The 9,865-nt window shown below is 61.6% G+C and overlaps 1 long non-coding RNA gene across 2 annotated transcripts; it reads right to left on the bottom strand.

Moving 5' to 3' along the window:
• Positions 1-1,020: 1,020 nt before the first annotated feature.
• Positions 1,021-4,104, bottom strand: LOC309848855. 2 transcript variants are annotated; one of them, XR_014303338.1, is made up of 3 exons: positions 3,862-4,104; positions 3,231-3,287; positions 1,021-1,345 (listed from the first exon to the last, which is right to left on the bottom strand). It is a non-coding gene; the product is annotated as an uncharacterized lncRNA (long non-coding RNA). The 2 variants fall into 2 exon arrangements; XR_014303339.1 differs by lacking the exon at positions 3,231-3,287.
• Positions 4,105-9,865: the final 5,761 nt, after the last annotated feature.

Raw genomic sequence — 9,865 nt, 5'->3', positions numbered from 1 at the left:
TCTTGACAAAAGCCCACGGCTGCACGAGGTTGGCTGTTCCGAGGGAAACCTGCCCTTTCCCCAAATGTCTCCAGAGACTGACCTCTCGCTTCTCCCTTGGTCGCTCATTTGGCCAGAATAAGGTGACCGTTCCCCGGGGTCAGATGGTGCAGACGCGAGTGCAGACGTGTCAGTGTCTCCCTTTGAGGCTCTCCGGCCCAGCGATTAAGAAAAGCACACCCTCCCTGCTGTCAGCCCGTGCTCCAGGCCTCATGGGGTGTGGCCAGAGGGATCCTGGGACTCCGAGACGGAGCAGGTCCTTGTGCTGGACAAGGGCTCTGGGAGGGGTTCACGGAGCAGGGGGCATCGATGCTGGCTGGGGACGGGAGTAAAGTGTTCCCGAGATGATGCGGACTGAGGTCACGGCAGACCAAGAAAGCGACTCAAGGAGCCCGTCCGGATGCCCTGTGCGCATGCCCTGTGCGCGGCCCTCGGGGGGGGGGGGGAGGGCAAACTTGGGCGTGACCCCAGGGTGGTTTTCACGGTCTGACCGTGTGTCCTGGGCATCTGGATGGGAAGCAACCTTCCTTGGTGCTTCTGACCTGAGCCTTTGGTTTAAAAGCAAGGGATGGGGCAGAGGGTCTTGGGCGAGAGGGGAGCAGAAATAGGGCCTGGCCCAGCCCCTGCGGTGGCTTTAAAATATATCCACGGGTCCTTTCTCCTCCCTGCAAGAGGTGGAGCTCAATCACCCTCCCCCCAGGGCGGGGGGACCCGCGGCCGGCCTCTAACACAGAGAAGCAGGCGGAGGGGGTGGTGTGAGATTTCAGACACAAGGTAGTAGAACGTCCCTATGGCTCCTGACGGCCGCTCTGGGGTCACGCACGCTGCAGGGGTCAGGCACAGGCACCCCTGCGGCCCCACGGAGAGACCGTGTGCGGAGGACCCGAGCCTCCCGCCACCTGCTGTGGGGACACTGTTAAAGGCAGGTCCTCTGCTCTCCCAAGCCATGAGCCAAAAACACCCTGTTAATCAGACCCTGCGTTTTCTGTCTTTTCTCATGTTTTGATATCCGGGGGCCTTGCTGACCCTGGAGAGACTGCCCCCGGGCCCCCAGGGCCATTCTGGCCCCTACAGCGGAGTGTCCCCGACAGGGGCTTATGAAGAACAGAACGTCATTGTCGCAGAGCAGGAGGCCGGCAAGTCCAGGATCGGCGAGCTGGAAGCTTCTGGGCTGGGCGAGAGGCCTTCCTGGCGCGTCCCCCGTGGCCCCGGTTGGCTTGCGTGGGCTGGCACCTCCTCTTGGGGGTCCTGATTATAACTTTCCAGACGTGGTTGCTGTCCCCTGATCTGCGGGGCCTCACCACACCTGAATAAAAACAAAACCTGCATTTCGAGACACGCCTAGCTCACATCTCGAATTCCTGAGCCCTGGAAACCACGGGATGGTCCCTGCTTGCTGTCTAAGCAGGGGGTTTCGTGGCAATGTGCTCTCAGCCGTGGGAAGCTGACACAGCCCGTGAAGGCCGGCGGGTTTAGAAATTTGGGGGATGCCAGGGGTTTATTTAAGGAGAAAAATGTGCTGTGCTTGTGTGAGAAACGGTGGCTCTGGTAACAGATGGGGTGGTGGGACAGGACACACCCACGGACACGCAGACCCTGTGGCTAGTCTGGCCCTCTGGCTTGTTCACAGCACATCCTAACCCTGTGGCCTGAGTCTGTAACACACACAAGAATCTACCAAGGGTTAGACTTATTTGATCTTATTTTACCCAGAGCATTCTGTCTCATCAGTGCCTCTTACGGTGATGTTGACTTTCCCTTGGAGGCCATCCCCATAAAGCCCTGGGGTCGGCAAGGGCACCCTCACCTGATTGTCCCCGTCGCGCTGAGCAGTCCAAGCCCCTGTGACTTCTTCCCTCCCCGTGACCTTTGCCTTGTATGTTTAGGTCAGCGACATGGGAAGCCTGACCCCAGGGTGAGCGCTGACAGTGAGTGTGGGGACAGGAGCGGGGAACGATGTTCAGGAAGTCTCGGTGGTGGGATGTCTGGGGCGTGGGGCCCGGCTGTGCTGCGCTGGGGTTGGGCTGGGACCGGGGTCCCGTGGGGCCTCCCTCTGGAGGGCAGGGCTGGGGCGGCCGGGTACGTCTGCAGAAGAAGGCTGAGGCGGAGGGAGTGCTGGCCTGCAGGAAGCCGGGGCTGCGCTGCCCCCGGATGGCTCCGCACTCCCCCTCTTTCTGCCTAAGGCATCAGCATCACGCAGCCCGGCGGAGGGCGCCGCCTGCATACACCTGACTTCTGCGCTGCGGTGTGTGAGGTCCCCGAGCGCATGGGTCTCTTAATCGTAGACCAGCCGTGGCCGGCGGCCGCGCGCGGGGAGGCAGGGAGAAGGAGGCTTTTCGCAGTGAGGGGACTTAGGAACGACACAGAGCTACTTTCTCCGACTCGGAGGAAGACGGGGGTGTGAGGTGGGTGGACCGGTCTCTCCAGCAGAGCGCAAGGCCCTGGGGGGCCCCGGTGGGCTTCCTGATTCCTGCGAAGGCTCCGCGGCGGCCTGGGGTGCATTGTGGGGGGCGGCGATGTGACCCCTGCAGACACCGCAGCCGGCCGGGGCTCCGTCTGCATTCAGAGCGCGGGCTCCAGCCTTGCTGCCCCGGGTGCGGCGGGGGGAGGCTCCGTCCCCCAGGAGGCCCAGTGTGGACACCAGAAGCCCACGGCGCCTGGGCCTCCCTCCGAACGCAGGAGGCAGCACGACCCCCTCACTGCGGTGGCCTGGGGATAAGGAGCCTCCTCCGGGCTCCTGCCCGCCTTCCTACCCCACGCACCCCTCCTTGTCCCAGTGCCACAGGGGCCTGTCTGGGCTGGGCGGAGACGCGTCTCTTCTTCCCGCAGGACGCCCGGCCGCCGCTGTCCCGCTAGGTGGCAGCACAGTCCGTGAAAAGCCCGCGGAGGCCTCGGAGCACCAGCGCCCTTCCCCCCAGGGACCGGTCTGCGGAGGCAAGCCTGGCCTCCTTTGGCCTCTGGCCCTCCTGCCCGTAGCCCTGCGCCCTGCCCCCTGCCCGTCCCCCTGCCCGTCCCCCTGCCGGCCTCTGCTGCCGCCCAGCTCCTGGGCTCCTCATGCGTGTGCACAAGTATGTGGGGACACGTGCACAAGTGTGCAGAGATGCGTGCACTGGGGAGACACGCACACGCGGAGACGCACACACATGCGGTAGGACACAGGTGTTTGCACACACAGCAGTACGCACACTCACCGTCACGGTCTGAATGCGTCTGTCCTCTGAAGGTTGCCGTGTTGAAATCCCCACCCTCTGCGGGAGGGATCAGGAGGGGATTCAGGTCAGAGGGGATCATGAAGGCAAGACCCCCATAGTAGGCTCAGTGTTGCCATGAAGGGGACCCCGAGGAGCCCCGCTCCCTTCACAGTGTGTGCACCGAAAAGGCTGCGGCCGCAGGACACCCTCCCCACATGGCTGGCCCCACCCCGGACGCCAGCCTCCAGGACTGTGAGAACCACGTGTCTGTTGTTGACGAGCTACCCTTGCACACTCATCACATACGTGGGCACACACTCACGTGGCCGCATGCTCACAAACACACACGGGCACACACTCACACTCTCACACACACGGGCGCACACTCACACATGCGTGTGCACCCAGGCTCGCACGTGTACAGGGACACAGCCACACGCCCCTGCCAGCGCCCCCTCAGGCAGCCCCGTGCTTGTCACTCAGAAGGTCCGAACCGGTGGCTCTGGCTGCCTGGGGGTCGGTCTCGAGGGTTGGTCGGCAGCTGGTTCACAAGCCGGGAGCGTATTAGGTGACAGGGGAGTGCCCTTTGCCTCCGTGAGTCATCCCCATGCCAGAGTGACCGAGTGCCTACCTGGGCTGCCGGCCGCAAGCCCCACGCCAGGCCTCTACTAGGGACTCGGCGGTGCTGAGGCAAGCCGTCCCGCCTCCAGGCCTGCCCCTGACCTTCGCTGGGGGGACGCCTCCTCGGTGACTCAGCCGCATCCACGGAGAGCAGCCAGCGGTGCCAGAAATGTTAGCAAGTCCGTCCCGGCGCCCGGCACCGCTCTCTGAGCCGCAGACATCCGAAGCATGTGACCGCGGGCCTCCGGTCCGGATCCCGACAGCCTCTCCTTGGCTGGCTGCCGGCATGATCAAGTGGCCCCTGTGTGCAGGGCCGGGCGAGCGAGGCCTGAGCGGTGGGGGGGGTGGCATGACAGTGGTGCTGGGGCCCTGCTGTCCGCACTTGGAAACGGGGTTACGATGCTTTCTGTCCCCCGGGGCTGCTGAAGCAGGCGCCACAAACGGGTCGGCCCCGGGACAAGAGGAGCTGATCGTCTCCGTCCAGAGGCGGGAAGTCCGAAGTCAGGGGGTCGGCGGGGACACGGGCCCTCTGGAGCTGCCGGGGCTCCTCTTCTGCCCCCGGGGCTGCAGGTGGCCTCGGTCCTCCATGGCGGCGGCTGCCACCTCGCTGGGTCTGTGTCTCTGCTCACGCAGCCTTCTCCCTGCTTTAGAGCTTCTCTACTCCGGCGTGCCTGCCCGGGGCGTCTGCAAGGATCCAGCTTCCCAGGGAGGCCACACCCGTGGGCACAGGACTGGGATGTGGACCCCCACCTTGTGGGGCCTGAGTGACAAAGCCGTGGGGCCTGGGGTTGTGCAACACTGGAGGCTCCTGCGGAGCTACTCCCCAGCGACCCTGACGCTCCATAACTTTCAATCCACGGGGTCGACGAAGGACCACGGCTCGGGGGCTGCCCACCTGCCCGCACCCGGAGGCCCGAGGATGTGCCTGAGCCGACTGCAACCCCCCTGGGGCCCCCCAGCATCTCCCTGGTTTCCCGCTGCTTGCACACCTGGGTCTCATGTTGGGGCTCGCTCAGCTCCCAGCTCTCAGGGACCCTCGGAGCTCTGGCATCGTTCACGAGGCCAAGGCCCTGAAAAGGGTGAGGGACAGGGCCCTGTTTCCTGCCTGTGGGAGCTGCTCCGTTCACCGGGAGCTGGCCTCGACCCTGTCCAGCTGCACGTGCCTGCCGCAGGGCACCCGGCGCCTGAGGCTTCGGGGATGTGGTCAGCAAATCTGTTCCAGGCCTCGGCGACCCCGAAGGCAAAGACTGCCCACAGGGGCAGTGTGGGGTCTGCAAGAAGCTGTGGGGCTCGGCGACGGAGGCTTGCCCCCTGCCCGAACCCATGCTGTCTTGCTGTCCCCAGGGCGGGGCCGCGCCGGTGGAGCTCCCCGGCCTGCGTGACCATTCTACGGGACACCTGGCGTGTCCACGCTTTCTTCTTGACCTGGGCAGCGCTCACATCGGTATGAAATATGCGCCCCAGCTACCGTCGTGGGGACAACCAGCCCCCAGCCACATCACAAGTCCACGTCCACCGACCAGCAGGACACCACTCCGATAGCGAGTGCTGTCCTCCCTGAAGCTGGCCCGACACGTGGGAGGAGTAAGAGCTGCCGACAAGGACTCCAGAAGTACCGGCCGCCAGGCTCCCGGCTCCGGGACGTGAGGTGGGCAGCGAACGGGGACAGACGGCTGAGCCTGGAGACGGGCCCCGTCACCTGCCGGCCCTGTGGTCACAGGCCAGTGTGTGAGCCTGTCTGACCACACGTGCAGAGGAGGACCTGTGTCCTGAGTCGGTGCCCCATGGCAACCTGCGTCTGATGTCTTTTTTTTTTTTTTTTTAAAGGTTTTATTTATGTATTTGACAGAGAGAGGTCACAAGTAGGCAGAGAGGCAGGCAGAGAGAGAGGAGGAAGCAGGCTCCCTGCTGAGCAGAGAGCCCAATGCGGGGCTCGATCCCAGGACCCTGAGATTATGACCTGAGGCAGAGGCTTAACCCACTGAGCCACCCAGGTGCCCCCACATCCGATGTCTTACCTGTCACCCAGCATAGGAATAACCACACCCATCACCAGAAGCAGGGGGAGCCCGTGAGGCAAAATGGCAGAAAAGCGCAGAATGAGGGGGCACTTGAGTGGCTCAGTCGTTAAGAATTGGCCTTTGGGTCAGGTCATGATCGCGGAGTCCTGGAGCCGATCCCCGCATCCAGCTCCCTGGCAGGAAGCCAGCTTCTCCCTCTCCCTCCGCCCCTGCTCGTGTTCCCTCTCTCCCTGTCTCTTTCTGCCAAATACATAAAATCTTCAAAAAATTAAAAGAAAAGCCCAGAATGGGTCGAAGGGGCAGGGTTTGGAATGGAGCTGGGTTTCCCCAAAGGCAATGGCCAATCTCCTCCGACTTCAGCCATGGCCCCCGTCATGGGACCCAGCATGCCAGGAGGTCTCGGGAGTGAGAAGACTCGGGAATCTGTTCCCAGTGTGGCTCGTAAGGAGACGAAGTCAGCATCAGTTACGTCCATGAGAAGCAGATTGAACGAGGTGGCCATGTACCAGGCTTCTGCCATGTAGGGGCCTGCGAAGCCCACGGGAGGAGGAAGCTCAGGAGGGTCGACCCGGTGGGCCGGCGGGCGGGTCCTGAGGGCGAGCGGAGGCTGGATGAGACGAGGACTTGGACTTGAATTCGAGCTGCTTGTTCTTCTCAAGTAAGTGTGCGGTGAGTCGTTGTGTCCTGGGCATGGGGGACTTCGGGTCGCCTTCCTGGGAGCTGTCTTGGGGAGTGTTCCAGGGAGCAGCACCCCACTCCCCCGTGGCTCCCGTCCTGTTGTGTAAGATGTGACACGTGCACATGCAAACAAGCTCGTCCGTCCTGGTGCCTGATGCCTGCGCGCTGAGATGGATTCTCACGCCGAGTGGAAGAGGGCGCCGCGTGGACTATTCCTGCCACACTGGGGGCGGGGGGGCTTTTTTCGGAGGTATCCTGGGAACTTTGTGCCAGGAAGGCAGGACTTTTCGTGGTGGCATTAGTGGGAGTTACCCGTCTTGAGCCTCATTGGAAAGGCGTGAAGAGGAACCCCCAGAAAGCTTACGAAACGTCCCTAGAGTCCTCGAGGCACCGGGCAGCTTCTGAGAAGGGGAGGAGGTGCGGGGGGCGTGGGGCACGGTGCGGGGGGAGGAGGTGTGGGGGGCGTGGGGCACGGTGCGGGGCCGTGGGCTCCTCCCCAGCGACCTGCCATCTCGCTCACTGGGGCGGGCACAGGCAGCACAGCCAGCACAGTCGGAAAAGAGAGGACACCAGCTCTGGCTCCCAGAGGTCAGAGGACTTCTTTTCTCGAAACCAAGTAAATGCCAAGCATGGTTCCCGGGGCAGCGGCACAGCAGCTGGGACCTGGTCAGCGACGTGGGGTCTGGGGCCACAGCCCTGACCGTCCAGACCAGCATCTCCGAGGACGTCCCAGCTCCTGGTTAGCGAGCGGTTTTGCTGGTTGGTGTGTGAGAAACGCTGCTCACGGACGTCTCAGCCTGCAGACAATATTTCCTCAAAACTGCTTAAAAACAAACTGTTCTTTTATCCAGTCATTCCCTCTCTAGGAATTCGTTTTCACGTCTAGGAACTTGTTCGACGGGCACGCTCACATACGCGTGCAGACGTGGGCATGGGTCTGTGAGAAACGGAAATACCATAACTGGGGTCCAGCGGGGCCGTGATGAAGACGAGGTGGGACGACCGAGCGTCCGTGCGAGTCTCCGCGGTCTGCGGTCTGCTGACGAGGGAGCCTTACGCGTCCTGGTCTGTGAAGGTGCCTAACAGAGCTGCTTAGAGGCAAAAAGCAAGGGGCACGCGGGGAGCTCATTCGGTGAAGCCTCCGCCTTCGGCTCAGGTGATGATTTTAGGGTCCTGGGATCGAGCCCCGCGTCGGGCTCCCTGCTCAGCGGGGGGTCTGCTTCCCCCTCTCTCTGCTGCTCCCCCTGGGTGTGCGCTCACTACCTCTCTCAAATGAAGAAATAAAATCTAAAAAAAAAAAAAAAAAAAGGCACCGGGACACACCCAAACACCTTAATTAGTTTGTGTCTAGAAAATAGACAACACGAGTGTGTACTTACTAATTTTAAAACTCCCAGAGAGAAGAAGCAGAACCCAGAGTCAGCCGAGGGAGCGTGTGAGTGCCCAAGCGTTTGTCTGGGCCCTTCTGGGCCGGGGCCGGGGCCTCCCGCGGTCCTGACCCCTCAACACGTCAGCCGTCACCTCGCCTCCATCCTCTGTGGAAGCCACGTTCTAAGGTTCAGGAGCTTGACGATATTCAGCAGCTTCGTGGCATTTATTTTAGGCTAATAGTGCGATCTCTGTCTAATTTCTCCTCAGCAAACCCGACTCACCCGAGAGCTGTCTGTCGTCGGACCCGTAGGGAGATGTCGGGCGAGCGCGTGGCTCGTGTCCCCAGCTCGGTCGCTTTTCCGAGGAGGCTGTGCCTGCCTTGGTCGTTAGTCACCGTGGCGAAGCCCTTGGTAATCACTGGCTGAGGCTGGTTCTCGATCCGTAGATCAAAGGGACGGACATATTAGATACGGCGTGGATGATAGACGTGAGAAACAGACAGACGGACTAGAGAGACAGAGGGACGGAGGGACCGAAGGACAGAAAGACAGAGGGACAGAGAGACAGATGGATTAGAGAGACAGAGGGACAGAGACACAGATGGATTAGAGAGACAGACTAGAGAGACAAAGGGATAGAGAGACAGACAGACTAGAGAGAGAGATGGACAGAGAGACAGAAGGACAGGGAGACAGAGGGAGGTGACTGCAGGGACTTCAAAGACCAGCCCTTGGCTCCGAACTGTGCCTAGAGCTGCCCAGCAGGCCCGGCCGTGCCTCCTGGGTTGCTGTGGGGCGTGGGGGGGCAGCAGAGGATGGGGATGTTGGGGGGGCCCAGGGGGAGGGGACCTGGTGGCCTCCGGGGACAGACGGGCCTGCCACCGAGCTACCTGGCTTTGCACCCAGATGCTCTGCCGACGCTGAAGGTCAAGGAATAATGGGGGGGAAGATGATGGGAGAGGGAGGGAGGTTTCTTTCTTTCTTTCTTTTTTTTAAAGATTTTATTTATTTTATTTGACAGAGAGAGATCACAAGTAGGCAGAGAGAAAGGCAGAGAGAGAGGGAAGCAGGCTCCCTGCTGAGCAGAAAACCCGATGCGGGACTCGATCCCAGGACCCCGAGATCATGACCTGAGCCGAAGGCAGCGGCTTAACCCACTGAGCCACCCAGGCGCCCCTCTTTCTTTTTTTTTTTTTTTTGAAGATTTTATTTATTTGTTTATGTATTTACAAGCAGGGGGAGGGGCAGGGGGAGAGAGAATTGCAAACGGACTTCCTGCAGAGTGCAGAGCACCACACACGGTTCTGTCGCACACCCTGCGACCCTGACCTGAGCTCACATGACCCACCGGACACCTCACCAGCCAAGCCCCCCGGGCACCCCAGAGGAAGGCGTCTGTGCAGGAATCCCGGATCCCTGACGTCGTGTGCGCAGAGTGAAGCGAGGCGCAGGGGGAGAGGACGCGGGAAGCCAGGCACAGCTCTGCCCCCCGGAAGGTTCTGGAAGACCCTGCTGCACCCGGAGCCAGACATCGTGACGTTCGTCTCAGACGGGGTGTCCAGCTGTGGAGGGTCGGAGGGGACGGAGGCTGCATGCGGCCAGCAGGAGGGTCTTCCAATGGTCTCCTGTAGTCCCAGGACCCCCACATGCCGGGGCTGCGTCTCACGCCTCCTTTGTCCCCGTCTCGTTGGCGCCTTGATGCGAGGTGGTCGCCGCGTGGGGCTTTGTCGCGGTGCCGGTTCAAGCAGGACGCAGACTTTACCAGGCCCAGCCCCGTCGGCGCTGGTTTCCTGAAGCAAATTACTATCTAGTGGAGTCCCTTTCTCAGATTTATTGCTGCTAGCGCCAATTCTAAGTTTGCCCAGAAATCCCCCAATTACTTTGAGTTAAAATAACAAGAGAGCCCACACAGCCAGGCCGTTATTTGTGGGACTTCTCCGTCCTC

This window comes from Mustela nivalis (genome assembly GCF_964662115.1).
Source record: "Mustela nivalis genome assembly, chromosome: 15".
Lineage (NCBI taxonomy): Eukaryota > Metazoa > Chordata > Mammalia > Carnivora > Mustelidae > Mustela > Mustela nivalis.
The sequence above is the reverse complement of the archived record's forward strand: the minus strand, read 5'-3'. Positions and strand labels throughout refer to the sequence as shown.